Source organism: Halichoerus grypus, chromosome 2, assembly GCF_964656455.1.
Source record: "Halichoerus grypus chromosome 2, mHalGry1.hap1.1, whole genome shotgun sequence".
In the NCBI taxonomy this organism is placed as follows: Eukaryota; Metazoa; Chordata; class Mammalia; order Carnivora; family Phocidae; genus Halichoerus; species Halichoerus grypus.
In genome coordinates, this window is record NC_135713.1 from 127,240,903 (window position 1) to 127,257,245 (window position 16,343).

Here is a 16,343-nt window from a genome sequence, read left to right on the forward strand (position 1 = left end):
GATCTCAAGGGTTGCGAGATCCTGCCCAGGGATTGGCTCTGCGCTCAGCGGGGAGTCTGCTTGACATTCTCTCTCTCTCCCTCCTCTTGCTCAAGTGATATTGGCGGCCATAAAAGCACATTTCAGAGCTGATAGCTGACTTTTTTTAGTCTTTCAACTGTAGCATAAAGTGATTCTCTTAGCAGTAGCCCAAAATGACTTTATTTATAAGACAATTGTTAGGGCAACATACAATAGTAACATTCTAACACTGAATGATCTTGGCTGAAAGAACTTATCAGTAATACACAATGGGGAGTCCCCCTCTGCCCCACCCCCTGCTTGCGCTTCTCTCATAAATAAATCTTTTAAAAAATAAAATAAAATACATCTACACAAAAAGCTGCATATGAATATTCATAGCAGTATTATTCATAATAGCCAAAATGTAGAAACCCAAATACCCATTAACTGATGGATAAATGAAATGTGGTATATCCATACAACTAACATTCATCTTCAAGACACAATCAATAATGATGTAATGTATGGGGATTAACATAACAATAAAAAATTAAAAAAAAAATATCCTTTAATTAAGGCTCAAAAAAAAAAAAAAAGACACAATCAAGTGCTGATACATGCTACAACATAGATGAACCCTGAAACATTATGCTAAGTGAAAAAAGCTACTCACAAAAACACACACACTGTATGATCCCATTTATATAAAATGTCCAAAGGAGGCAAATCCAGAGAGACAGAAAACGGATTAGAGGTTGCCAGGAGCTGGGGGAAATGGAGGAATGGGGAATGACTGTTAATTTCTTTTTGAGGTAATGAAAATATTCTAAAATTAGACAGTACTGATGGTTGCACAACACTGACTTATATACTTTAAAAGGTGGATTATGATATGTGAATAACAATTGCGACACCAATCCTGAGGTGCAGAACACACCAACACCAAGCAATTCTCCAATACCACCTGGGTGTCCTATAATTCAACTCAATCCTGACATACCTAGAGACAGCACCAGATCCCACAGACAGGCTAAGGGCTCAGTCCTACAAGACTGCCCTGCCCTTCAGAGGCCAATCCTAAGACCAGACTGTCACCTGTGCTTCTAAAGTTCCCATGACTCCCTCCTCAGGTTTGACTAATATGCTAGAGCAGTTTACAGAAATCTGAGAAACATTTCAGTCATGAGATTACCAGTTTATTATGAAAGGTATAATTCTGGAACAGCCAAATGGAAGAGATACACAGGGAAAAAAAGGAAAGGGGTCTGTAGCTTCCTTGCTCTCTGAGCATGCCACTCCCCCCAGCACCTCCGTGCGTTCACCACCAGGAAGTTATCCTACCCCATCCTTTGGATTTTTACGAAGGCTTCATTACACAGTTATGATTGATTAAATCACTGGTCACTGGCAACAGACACATGAAAAAGTGTTCAATATCGCTCGGCATCAGGGAAATCCAAATCAAAACCTCAATGAGATACCACCTCACACCAGTCAGAATGGCTAAAATTAACAAGTCAGGAAATGACAGATGTTGGCGGGGATGCAGAGAAAGGGGAACCCTCCTACACTGTTGGTGGGAATGCAAGCTGGTGCAGCCACTCTGGAAAACAGTATGGAGGTTCCTCAAAAAGTTGAAAATAGAGCTACCATATGATCCAGCAATTGCACTCCTGGGTATTTACCCCAAAGATACAAAAGTAGGGACCCGAAAGGCTACGTGCACCCCGATGTTTATAGCAGCAATGTCCACAATAGCCAAACTGTGGAAAGAGCCAAGATGTCCATCAACAGATGAATGGATAAAGAAGATGTGGTATATATATACAATGGAATATTATGCAGCCATCAAAAGGAATGAGATCTTGCCATTTGCAACGACGTGGATGGAACTGGAGGGTATTATGCTGAGCGAAATAAGTCAAACAAAGACATGTATCATATGACCTCACTGATATGAGGAATTCTTAATCTCAGGAAACAAACTGAGGGTTGCTGGAGTGGGGGGTGGGGTGGGAGGGATGGGGTGACTGGGTGATGGACACTGGGGAGGGTATGTGTTCTGGTAAGCGCTGTGAATTGTGCAAGACTGTTGAATCTCAGATCTGTACCTCTGAAACAAATAATGCAATATATGTTAAGAAAGAAAAAAAGAAGAAGAATGTAGCAGGAGGGGAAGAATGAAGGGGGGGAAATCGGAGGGGGAGAAGAACCATGAGAGACGATGGACTCTGAAAAACAAACTGAGGGTTCTAGAGGGGAGGGGGTTGGGAGGATGGGTTAGCCTGGTGATGGGTATTGAGGAGGGCACGTTCTGCATGGAGCAGTGGGTGTTATGCACAAACAATGAATCATGGAACACTATATCTAAAACTAATGATGTAATGTATGGGGATTAACATAACAATAAAAAAATTTAAAAAAATAAAAATAAAAATAAAAATAAATCACTGGTCACTGGCAATTCAACCTCCAGCCCCTGGCCCCTCTCCAGGTCAGAGAGGTGGGACTTAAAAAGTTCCAAACCTCTAATTGCAGGGTTGGTTCTCCTGGCAACCAGCGGCCATCTTTACGTGCTTCCCAAAAGTCACCTCATTAACATAACAAAAGACACCTTTATGGCTCTCTTAGGAAATTCCAAGGGTTTTAGGAGCTCTGCACCAAGAACAGGGAAGACCAAATAGATTATTTCTTATTGTAACTCACAGTATCACATCTATTATCTCGATAAAGCTGCCATAGGGTAGGAAAAAAAAAAAAAGAGCGAGGATCATTTCCTTAGGATATAGCCTCAGAGACAAAAATACCAGTCTTTGATATATATGTCAAAATGCTTTTGAAAAAAAAAAAGGGGGGGGGTGTTCTACAGATTTATACTCCCTCCAGCAATAAATTTCGTACCTATGTCACTGTACTGAGGTGAATTGGCACCACTTCTTAAATCCTAAATCTGGTAAGAGAAACGTATTGTTATTAAAGTTGAACACTTTTTTCCATATTTTAGTAACTTTTTTCTTCTGCAAAGGGTAAGTTCTTAGGCTTTAAAATAGACATCTCTGGGGCGCCTGGCTGGCTCAGTTGGAAGAGCACGCAACTCTTGATCTCAGGGTTGTGAGTCTGAGCCCCATGTTGGGTGTAGAGATTACTTAAAAATAAAATTAAATAATACATTATATGTTAAAAAAAAAAAAAAAAAGAAGATAGTAGGAAGGGAAAAATGAAGGGGGCGAAATCAGAGGGGGAGATGAACCATGAGAGACTATGGACTCTGATAAACAAACTGAGGGTTTTAGAGGGGAGGGAGGTGGGGGGATGGTTAGCCCGGTGATGGGTATTAAAGAGGGCACGTATTGAATGGAGCACTGGGTGTTATACGCAAACAGTGAATCATGGACCACTACATCAAAAACTAATGATGTCATGTATGGTGATTAACATAATAAAATAAAATTTAAAAAAATTAAATAAATAAACAGACATCTTTATGCACACAACTGTTACACTATAAACCAAGAGATTAGTTACTTTCTTACCATTTTGGCCAGCAATAATGAACTCAGCCTCACTCTGTTCTACTTCAGCTTTTAACTTTAAAACTTTCCTTGAAGTCAAAATACTTTTTAAAATAGTCTCAAGAACCATTCTCCTCCTAAAATAGGCAGATTAAAAGGACACTACAATATGAGTCCACCTGGGTTACATGAATTTCCAGTTTCCTGACTGCAATTCACTTTCAAGTAAAATGTCCAACTGACTCTGGAGATGTTTTAAAGTAACATGGAGTAGCAAAAAGGAAATGAAATATTAACACTTTCTACAATCCAGGTACTTAGGTGTACCTCATTTAATCCTACCAAGCCTATTAACCTCACTTAATAAAATTAAAATCACTGAGACTGAGGCCTTGGCCACACAGCAAATATGTGGCAAAGTTATGGATCAAACTAAGGTGTGCCTAATTCCAAAGTCCCTATTCTTTCTGCCACTTAACAATGCTTCCCAAGTCAATGACTCTGAAAATCAGACATTTTGAACACTAGTTCTGCCATTTATTATGTGACTAATTTCTGAGCTTTGCATGTATCCTTTTTATAAAAACAAGGTTTTTATTCACAAAATAAATATAAAAATGCTAAAAATTCACTGTGAAATTGAAGTTTAAAAAATACCTATTTCTTAAACAGCAAAATGTACAGAATAATTCTGGACACTTTCCTTGAATTTATATCAATATTTCACTGAACCTTCCAACATTTACAAACATGTGATCACTCGCTGAAAAACATTTTTTTAGGAACTAACTGCCAATCTCCCCTTCACACAAAAATGCATCATTTCTCAACTATAATGCTTTTTATCCTTCTTTACCACATGAGACATGTTTTCAGTATTGTATGCACCATTCAGGAAGTAGCACTACGTTAAGAGAAATGACTACTTCAGCTATTTAAGAAGAGATAAAGAGCACAGGAGCTTGTGAGCAAGCAGTAGTACAATAAAGAAAAAGACAAGGTAAAAAAACAATAAAAACAAGGTAGGAAACCAACTTTCTACTCTACCATAGCTAATGAATATAGCTGTGATAAAGGAAAAGTCATTTAAATTATACAACCCTTAAGGACTCTTGATTAGCTTTTAAAAACTACTTTTAGTCCAAAACAGCTACTTGATAAGATTAGGACTGATTTCCAAAGCATGTAATATACCAATATATATGAGGGATTCTTCCACAAGGATCTGCACATACATGAAAATAAAAATCAACTCAAACATTAATACACGAATTCTTAAACTAAAACTTTTTTTCCAAGAACTCCCTCACTCCTCATTCTGACATATGAAAAAGGGTAGCAATATTTAATGAAATTGTCACAGACTGGATAAAAGCCTTTAATAAAACACATTTTTCCTCTAAAATTATTTTAATATTGGGGCGCCTGGGTGGCTCAGTTGTTAAGCATCTGCCTTCGGCTCAGGTCATGATCCCAGGGTCCTGGGATCGAGCCCCACATCGGCCTCCCTGCTCGGTGGGAAGCCTGCTTCTCCCTCTCCCGCTCCCCCTGCTTGTGTTCCTGCTCTTGCTATCTCTCTCTCTGTTAAAATAAATAAATAAAATCTTAAAAATAAATATGTAAATAAATAAGATTATTTTAATATTAAGGCATCAATAGGACTGGGGCAGACCAAAAAATATGAACTTATCTACAACCCCTTATTTTACCCTAGGGCTATTATTAAAATAAGTCTACTGTACACAAAATCATGTACTGTTTTCCTTAGCTGGTATAACACAATCAAGCTATTGTGCAATGGTAAAAGAGCTCTTAAGAAAAAATTACTGCTCAAGTAATTTTTGAGTCGAGGTGACTTACCACAATTCCACTCTCCATAAACACCATTGTTTTTAATCATAACTTTACTTACAGCTTTACCCACTGTCAAAATTTTCACTTTCCAATGAGATTCTTTCAAACTAAAGTAATAAAAGTAATGCTTTTATGATCACAGTATTTGCTAAATTGTGTACTAAGATTTTATTTCGGTTAAAAAAAAAAGAAAAAAGAAAAACCACTTACTCATCGACGTGCCTGGAAGGACATTCAACAAAACATGACCAGTGGTTATTTAGGATGGTAGAATTATGGATGTGTTTTTTTTTTCTTTAGCTTATTCATATACTCTGATTCTCTGCATCAAACACAACTTTTTTTAATGCTTGTGAATGAGAGAGAGAGAACCTGAGTTAAAGGATAAAAAATATAGGTGCCGTATTTTAATTCAATATCAACAATTCAAATCCACTTATTCAGAGTTAACATAATGCAAATGTCACTCAAGAACTGTCAGTAAATCAACAAAGTTCAATTTTTAAATTAATTTCCTCAAGAAAATTTTAAATCTCCGCAGGTGCCTGTAAGAAAATAATCTGTCTCTTTATAGAATTGGGGGTGGGGGGGGGAGATAAGGGTGGAAAATGGCACGGTATGTCCAGGTGATCATAGGAGAGACAACAGAGAAAAACGACTAAAGCTGAGAAATAGGACCACATAATTTCATTGATTCAGAGATACGGATTCACAGAAAAAATCAGAGTAGCAGGAAGTAAAGGATCAGAGACATCAGGTAAGCACTTAGAGGATAATGGGCAAAAGAAGAAAACAAAAAAGCCAGGAAAAAAAAAAACTGAACTCAGGTATATTTATGTAAATCATGTAAATCATTCTGAAAAGCAAATTTTAAAATAAAAGGTACCTAATAATTTATGACTCAAATTGAATCAGCTCTGCTTTCTTCACCAGAAAAAGAACACCTTACCATGGGCGTAGCAACTCAGTAGCAAAACCAAAAACACCTTCAAAGGCATCTCAAGATCTTTTATGCCTGCTTTGGAATGAACTAGTCAAAGTAAGGTGTATAGTTAAGCAATTAATATACAAACACACAAATAACCAGTTTTTACACAATAAAAGAATCTACAAATCATCATCAGATGTGAAGGGAATGCAACTTTGAAAAACAAAAAAGGTACAGCACTGAGGTAAGTCACGGACTGAACTGACTTCACAGACCACAATGAAGAAATTATCTTTAAACCAAAATAACTCCGCTAGGTTAAACCATAAGAAAAAATGCTTGTCGGGCGCCTGGGTGGCTCAGTTGGTTAAGCGACTGCCTTCAGCTCAGGTCGTGATCCTGGAGTCCCGGGATCGAGTCCCACATCGGGCTCCCTGCTCAGCGGGGGGTCTGCTTCTCCCTCTGACCCTCTTCCCTCTCGTGCTCTCTGTCTCTCATTCTCTCTCTCTCAAATAAATAAATAAAAAATCTTTAAAAAAAAAAAAAAAAAAAAAAGAAAAAATGCTTGTCAATATTCAAGCACTTTTTATCCATAAAAACAACAATTTCATATGGTTCCACCCAGTGGCTGGCTGATAAATATTTAACAACTACCTCTCTGGAAAAAGGGCCCTGATTTATAGCTTTTGCAGATTCCCATGTCATAAACAGTCCTACCATAACCAGTTTCGAGCTGCCAACATGATGTCACTGAACATGGAGCTGGAAAGATGCACAAGATCAGCTCACCAGCTCCAACACACCACTAGTTCTACCCAATACTCTGATCTAAGGATTATCAGAGCAATTTCATACTTTCCTTAAATCAGGCTTTTGCCTGAATATTCCCATTTCCTACTCCCCTAGGTTAGAAGGAATACATCTTTGACACTTTAAGACATCACTACACTAAAATTCATTCACAATAAAGAATAGATGAGATTACTATTTTTATTCATTCAACACTTTTTTACTAAACACTTATCTAGTGTCATGTATTGTTCTGAGCATTGTGACAGCAAGGAACAAGAAAAAGGAGTTCCTTGCTCTCATAAGGCTTATGATCTATTTTCGGACACACTTAATTAAAAACATATTAAAGTCTGACAAATGCTATAAAGAAAGTGTAACAGTGATGGGAGGGTGCTACTTTAAACTGAGTGGCGAGGAAATGAGGTGATATTTAAGCTGAGATCTTCAAGATAGGAGGCCAGCCTTGCAAAGATCTGGGAACCATCATTTCAAACAGAGGAAACAACTAGTATAAAAACCCTAACACAAGAACAAGCAAGGCCTGTTTGAGAAATTAATTTGTGGCTAAAGGCAGTGAGCAAAGGTGAGCCACTCTGAGTGGCTGTCAGGTCCATATTATATCGACAGAGTGTGAGTGAGTTTGTATTTTCTGGGAGAGTACAGTTTGTATTTTATTCTGAGTAAAATGGGAAGAGTAGTTTGATAAATTTGTTAAATGAACAAACGAATGCATACTTTGACAACCCCTTAAGAGATTTGGTTCACAGCCTATTACTTACATTCACTTTTCTCAATATGATCATTTTGATTACTTCACAATCCACCTAGAATATTATGATGTTAAAGCAGGCCACAGTAGGCCTCAGACTATGAATATACCTGAAATAAATTTAGAGGTTTGACTACTTATCAGTTCAGAAATAAGGATTTTTTAGAGAGAGAGAAAGAAAACAAGTGCACGCAAGAGAGGGGGGAGAGGGACAATTGGAGAAGGGGGAGAGAATCTTAAACAGACTTCATGCCCAGCGCAGAGCCCACTGCCCAGTACAAAGCTGGATGCAGGGCCAGATCTCACAACCCTGAGATCATGACCTCAATTGAAACCAAGAGAAGTATGCTTAACTGACTGAGCCACCCAGGTGCCCCAGAAAGAAAGATCTTATTAATCCAAGATGGGTATTTCATACTTGAAATTGTAACATGAATTTGTGCGCGCGTGCGCACGCGCGCGCACACACACACACACACACACACACACACACACACGGGGGGGGGGCAGTGGCAGAGGGAGAAGCAGGCTTCCAGCTGAGCAGGGAGCCCGACAAGGCACTCGATCCCAGAACCCAGGGATCATGACCCAAGCCAAAGGCAGACACTTAACCAACTGAGTCACCCATGTGCCCCTAAAAGATTTTTGTTTAATCAACAGGAAATGACACTTATAACTTAGAAAAAAAGAGTTTAAAAATAAATTTTAGGGGCACCTGGCTGGCTCAGTCGGTGGAGCGTGTGACTCTTGGTCTCCGGGCTGTGGATTTGAGCCCCACGTTCAGTGTACAGATTGCTTGAAAATAAAATCTCCAAAATTAATTAATTTTTAAAAGGGTTTACAAAATCTTGTCTCAGCATAATGAAATACTGAAAGTGTGCATTATCATTAATTTCCCTGGCACTCCTATTTCCAACCTAAATATTACTTAAATTACAGTTTTAAAAAAGCATTTATGCACATTCAAGTATTTTCATTTATGAGCACAAACATGCTTATAAATATTACTCAATAAAATTGTGCACATTAATGTAGCTAGCTGCTAGCTTACCACAGAACTACAGTAAAACTACTTATAGGCCCCGCCTTTTCCGAGGGGGCGGTAAATAGGCATACTTACCTGTAAGTATGCCTATCTCTGTAATACTGAGAGAACAAAGCATACTAATAAATTTGTGTAAGCTGAAAATCTCTCTCTAAAGCTATCACACCTCTGTTTGGACTCTCTACAAAAAAATTAAGAAATGCTAAGAATATCGTCCGATAAAGCACTTTCTTGGTAACAGCAACTTACTTTCTTTAACAAAAGGAGTTTGGCAATAGAAAACCAACCAAGTTTTGGATCCCAATCTCACTTGAACCAATATCCCTGATAAAAGAAAGGTGTAATATAGCCCAACTTCAAGAGCCTAAGTTCATGTAAATCACCAACACTCAGAATTCAAGAAAAAGCCCAAAAGAAGTATGGAGCAAGCCAAAAATAGTTTAAGTGTTGTCACCCTACTTCCAAATCAGGCTTTTCTTTTTGTTTACCTTACCTCCCTGTTCCTTTCCTACCTCCTCTGTCCATAACCATTTCCCCATGTATTTTCACTTTGCATACACAAAAATTGATTTGAACATACTTTCTCTCCTTGTATCTAAATTTTCTTACTTAATTTTTCCAGGACTACATGGTTTTAAGTGAAATATTTTTAGTCAAAATACTTTTGGTTATACAAACATACACAAAAGCTGTCTTCAAAGACATGAATAACAAGATAAGTGGTCACTCATTGAGCAAATGTAAATGCCCATCATGTGCATGTCTCTGTTCTGAATACTGGATATTTTGCAGTGAATAAAAGAAAGCTCTTTCCCTAAGGACACTAAAGCCAAACTGCTTGGCAGGTTCGAGAAAGTTCAAGGAGACCCATGTGCCTGGCGTGGAATAAACCAAGGAGAAAGTAATAGGACATATCATCAGAGAGGTAAGAGGCACAGATGATGGAGGGCCTTGCAGGCCCTGTTGTATTCTGGCTTTTACTCTAAGGAAAGCCACTGAAGGATTTTGAACATCAAAGTAACATAATTCAACTTGCATTTCAAAAGGATCACCCTGCTACTGTCCTAAGAACAGAAAAGAGCAGAAGCAGCAAAGAGACCAGGAAAGAGACTACTAAAATAAGATAGGCAAGAGATGATGGTTGCTTAGAGAAGAGTGTCAGCAGTGGTCTTATGGTAGACTTTAAGGTACGATACATTATTTTGAATTAGATGTGGGGGTGTGAGAAAGTGAAATCAAGAATGTCTACCAGGTTTCAGCCACAAAAAACTAAAAGATGGGGTGGACACCTAGAAGATGAGGGAGATGGGATAAGAGCAATCATTGGGGTAGGAGAGAAACAAAGATGGAGAGGTCAGTCTTGACTTATGAAATAGGGGATATCTAATTAGGAATGTTGACTCAGCAGTTGGGTACACGTATGGAGGTTAGGAAAGAGACCCAAGCTGAAGATAACATTTTTAGTTTGAAATATATGATAATTCCAGCTAGAGAATAGGATGAGATTACAAAAGACTACATGTAAATATAGAAGAGACTTAAACATAGAGCTCTGGGACACTGCCTTATTTTTTAGAAGTTGGGGCTACAAAAAAGAACCAGAAAAAGAAACTAAAAATAAGTAGTAGTGTCCCAGAAGCAAGGGGAGAAAAGGTTTCAAAGAGAAGAAAATTATCAACCATGTCAGATGCTGCTGCTGCATCCAAGAGGACTAGGACTGAGAACTGACTAGGGAATGTATCACCAAGGAGCTCACTGGTAAGGTCAACAAGAGTAGAGTGAAAAAGAAAAAAAAAAAAAAAAAAAAAACCTGAATGTAATGGATCCAAAAGAGATAGGAAGGACTGGTGACCACAAATAACTCTTTTAGAAAACGGTAGCTGAAGAAAAATGTGGTGCTGGGGAGGTTTGTTTGTTTTAAAGATGGGAGATACCTCAGCATATCTCTACCCTGATTAGGAATGATCAAGTAGAAATGGCAAAACGGTGATGACGCAGCTCACTGGCAGGCAGGAGCCCGGGTTGAATACTGAGGCAATGCAATATCCTTGACAGGAGAAGGGGACAGAACCAAGGGCAAGAAGAATGGAACCCATGATCACAGCAGAATAGAAAATGCAGAGAGTGTGGGTATAGATGCGAAAAGAGATGAAAAAGTTTTTTCTGATTGCTTTCATTTTTAATATACAGGAAGCAAGGTCATCAGCTGAAAATGCAAAGAGGTACTAGAGTTTTAAGGAGAGATGTAAAATAGTCATTTAGGGGAGTGGGAGAGTGATTCAACCAGGGAAATGTACTAAGATTCCAGAACTGGGGCACCTAGCTGACTTAGTCGGTGGAATGTGTGACTCTTGATCTCAGGGTCCTGAGTTGGAGTGCCACATTGGATGGAGGGATTACTTTAAAAAAAAAAAAAAAAAATGTTTTTAAGATTACAGAACTGTGGGCAGCATGAAGGACCCTCCTAATTTACAGGGAGATGAGGTCAGCATTAGTGTTTGTTTTTTTTCCCTCAAGCCATACTCAAATGCCACATACAGGCTAGTCTAGATGGGGGGGAGGGGAGGGGGGCAAACTACAGGTGAGTACAGTAAAGAACTGCTACAGAGAACTGAGGGTGTACAAAAGTAAAATTTCTAACAGTGGACCATGGATTCAAAGCATGGACATGGAGGAAGGAGGGCTTGGGACAGTATAGCAGCAACATTCTCTAGGTCCCAGACACAGAAGTACTGTGTAAGTGGGGTAATTAACAGAAAGAGCTGGAAAGGTACAATGTTGAGGTCCTAGTGGAATGCATGAAACTGCGTATTATGAAATAATCTTAGTAAAGGGCAGGTCTGGTTAAAAAGTTATAGAACTACTATGAAGACTAAAGCAAAACCTCTCCTTGGGCATAGTGAGCCTGCAGATGAGGGAAACTGGAAGATGAAGGGGCAGTAATAGAAGAACTGTATCACAAGAATTGTAGCTGGAAGGTTCCCAGACATGGAATCCCCGAGAAAACCATTTCCAGCACTTCTGGAGAAAGTCCACTTTGAACAACCTGCCCGATTCAGACGGCACCAGTGCCCAGAGCACAACAGGATGAGCCACATTAAAATCGTATCTTTCCCCCCACTTCTCTTTCCCCACTGAGCTGGACCCTGGACAGGTGAATGGACAGCACAGTGAAGAGAAGCTGGTAAAATAAAAGACACCTACTAGGACTCTTGCTCCAAAGCAGACTTCTGGGCTCAAGAAGTTCTGAGCCATAGAGAGTTTTAAATTGTGTAACAGTTTTAACACTGAATATTATACTGAACTGTACCTTCCAATGACTAAAGTAACACTATCATTGACAAGTAAGCACAAGAATTTTTATTACCTAAAACTAACTAGAAAAGGTACCTGACCTTCCTAAAAGCTCATCCAGAGGCCAGGAAAGACTTAATCTATAGGGACAGTTTGAAGGTATAGGGAGAGAGTTGTTCTCTCCTTAAGCTTTATCAAGTCCCATCCACTGCACATACCAGTTCCACAAATACCCATGGGTTCTCACCATATGTAAGTGCAAAATATACACAACGCTGAATATACAAAAAATTCATTTTTGCTTTATTAATCAAAAAGTGGAAGTATATTATTAAGCTACATGGAACAAAATGATTTTATGTTTTACTAACAGATGCTTACAATAATCCAATCAAAGGTTTAACAAGAAATCTTAGCATGAATTTCTAATTGGGTAAGAAATAAAATGAAAATATCAGTGCTCATCATTTAGTCAATTTCAAAGATACCTAAATTTAACATGGAGTTATCTAATGCTTTCTAGGAAAAAGAGGGAGTTTGTTTTACTGTAATCCATTTTGACTAAAATACATTTGCAGGTATTTTATGGTGTCATGATAAAGACAACTTATTACCAAGTCTTTTGGCTTTCAGTTCAGAAACTCCCTTTGGATGGATTCCCATAACTCTTTCAGCTAAATCCTGCTCTGTTCATTGTTTGTTTGTATTATAGAAAAGTTCCAGTATTCTTAAGCTTTGAAGTGAGGTAGCAGGATGCATACAGTTAATTATTAATAAGCTAAATTTCAAGTTTTTCCACATGGTATGGAAAAAAAATCAGGATAAATTCCCTCACCTAACTAGTAAGTAAGAATTAAGGACAAGCACACATTTCACTCAGTTCTTCTCAAGAATGCACAGGGAACCCATAATGTTCCTCTCAAAAACATTACTAACATTTTTCAATAAAATGTTAAAATATTTCATGAGAACTGAGATTAAGAACACTATAACAGATGAAAACCAATATGCATTTCCAGTTGTGAGAAAAAAAACTTACAAAGCGTTAACAAAGTACCCCAGACTCAAAAAAAGAAAAAGAAAAAAAAAAAGTACCCCAGACTCATCCTAAAGCAGATGAAAACCTAAACACTTTCAAAAAGTGACACCTGGGACATAAAAAATGTAATAGCAACCTGTCCTAGAGAATGTGAGAAATTACTTACAAAGCACTTTGGAAATGTTTTTATACAAATGCTAATTGATACTAACAATCTATACAAAAATGAGCACAGCTGCAATGCTTTTTTATGGACATCATTCTTAATCACTTTACTAATTATATCCGATAAAGGAAACACTTTGTAAAGCATTCTGAGGGGTCTTAAAAAAAAAAGAATGAACAAACTCCCTACTCCCATCCTGTCACACACACTCATACCCTAAGGATGAAAGCATCAACATTTCAAATACTCCAACAATTATAAAATGGGATGATCCTGGAATTTATTTAGACTCAAAACATTATAAACTATTCTGAGATAGAAATAATACTTTGAAAATACAGTATTTTTTAAGGTACAAAACCCTATTTTTTTTAAGATTTTATTTATCTAGGGGGCGCCTGGGTAGCTCAGTTGTTAAGTGTCTGCCTTCGGCTCAGGTCTCGATCCTAGAGCCCCAGGATCAAGTCCCACATCGGGCTCCCTGCTCAGTGGGAAGCATGCTTCTCCCTCTCCCACTCCCCCTGCTTGTGTTCCCTCCCTCGCTGTATCTCTCTCTGTCAAATCAATAAATAAAATCTTTAAAATACTTTATTTATTTGACAGACAGCAAGAGAGCACAAGCAGTGGTAGTAGCAGAGGGGGAGGGAGAAGCAGGCTCCCTGCTGAGCAGGGAGCTGGATCCCAGGAGGGGCTCGATCCCCGGACCCTGAGATCACAACCTGGGCCGAAGGCAGCCGCTTAACCGACTGAGCCACCCAGGCGCCCCATGGGTTCTTATTTCTTGAAAAAATTTTAATATGTCTCAATACTGTTGACTGTCATGAACTCTGATGATGAAGCTTGTATCCAAATACAATACACCAAGCATTTTTTATTCAACATATCACAGCTTGCTTACACTTCTTAAACATCACTATTATCACCTACTACGAGGTTTCTCATCAGCACCAGACTATCAACAGTATGCTGTCGGGGTGCCTGGGTGGCTCAGTCGGTTAAGCGTCTGCCTTCAGCTCGGGTCATAACCCCGGGTTCTGGGATGGAGCCCCACATCAGGCTCCTTGCTCAGCGAGGAGCCTGCTTCTCCTTCTCCCTGCTGCTCCCCCTCCTTGTACTCTCTCTGTCAAATAAATAAAATCTTAAAAAAAAAAAAGTATATTGTCAAAGTAACTCTTCCCACAAGAAACGTACGTTAAAAACAAACAACGAAAAATACAACTCTCTACCACTAAAATTTAAGGGATTACTTTCCATATTACTCCCAGGCACAACCACAAAAAGCAAGCAGCCAACCTAAAAATCTTTGAAAGTTCTATCTGAAAGTACATTATCTTCAATAATGTATAAGGTGTTAACAAGTCAAAAGGTCCACCTAAACTGAAATGCCATCTATGAAAAAATTATTAATCTACATTATTTTGTAATGATCAAAAAAATGACACTGGAACACATCAATATGGCCTTCTGATGAGACCAAACAAAATAAGCACTTTTTAAAAAAATCCTGTGTATATAAGACAAAAGCAGGCAATGCAACCTTATGTTCAGAATAAATACTACAAACAGTATTCTCCTTTTAGTAAGCAGTTCCATCACAGTTGCGAATGGAACCACAAATTACTACTATTCCTTCCCTTTTCAGCATGATCAATACTGTATTTATCTGTAAATAGTGACTAAAAGATCAAAATAAAGCTTCCAAATAGGTGCTTTATTTAAAACATTTCTTGTTGAAAAGTAATCCACTGTTTCTCCTTGGAGATTCTGAAAAATAGAAAATGTTGTATAGCAAAGATTATTTACAGAAAACAGCCAGAAGTGCATTACTCTTCAATAAATACACTGTACCAAAATCATCCAGTATGAAAGGAGGGAAAAAAAAGTTGGTTAAACCTCCTCCTCCCTTCATTTTAAAATGTAGACTGATTTTATTAAACTGACAATAAGAAAATGTAACCTAATAATCTCAGCCCTATGAAGTTACTTATTAACCTTTAAGCAGACTTAGGGATCTATACTTCCTGCACTCCACCTGCCAGCTTCCCTTGTAAGTAGGCAGTAGAGGTGTAAGTCAGTCCTTACTTGCAACATCGATAATGAGGAAAGAACTTCACGCTCAGGTTAAAGCGATAATTGTGGGTTTTGTTTGCTTCTAGAAACGTTACCAACACAGGTGCCACTACCTAATGGCTGCTCCATGAATACCGGTTGAATAAATGGTAGGGTTTAATTAGTGCAACATTAGTTTTCTTTTCCCCCTAACTTTAGAGAGCCTCTGGCTCAAAAAGCAACTGAAGACCATGCCACCACGGCCCGCCAAAAGCACATAAACTATTTATTCATAATGAAATAGACTTTGGGCGTCTCAAAAGAACAAAATACAATCCAAACACCTCTTCTTTAATTTCTCTTTCTTTCGAAAGAAAAGCAGAAATAACACTTATCTTTTAACACTTATTTTTAAACAACAGAAAATGTCAACCAACTTTTCCTCAAAATGAAAAATTACACATTTCAACTACATATTCTACACTTGTAACACTGATAATAACTGATCATCAACACTATGTATACGGTGGGTAAAAACAAAAAAGAAGCATATAAACAAAAACTGCATGCGGTTTGCCAACGTTTTTTTCCTTGAGTCAAGAGGGTATGTGCCTAAATTTTACTAGCTGTGAAATCAGTTTTCATGTTTCAAGATTCGTTCATTCAAATATTTTACTGAGCACCTACTATAAGCCAGACTCTTTAAAACAAAATATGTCAATTCTGTAAACAACATCAGCACCAAATTCCCCTACAAAAGTTTATCATTTGAAATAACAGCAAATAAGGAGAAATGCCAATGTTTCCAGTACACATGAAGTCAGCCCATCGGGGCTTTTCAGCTATAAATGCGGCATCAGCGAGCCTCTACCTACCACACCGTTACCAAAAA

General features: G+C 38.2%; 1 protein-coding gene across 4 annotated transcripts in view; it reads right to left on the reverse strand.

Moving 5' to 3' along the window:
* Window positions 1-16,343, reverse strand: part of CDC42SE2 (CDC42 small effector 2) — a 144,930-nt gene that overhangs the window by 97,665 nt on the left and 30,922 nt on the right. The window lies entirely within an intron of this gene.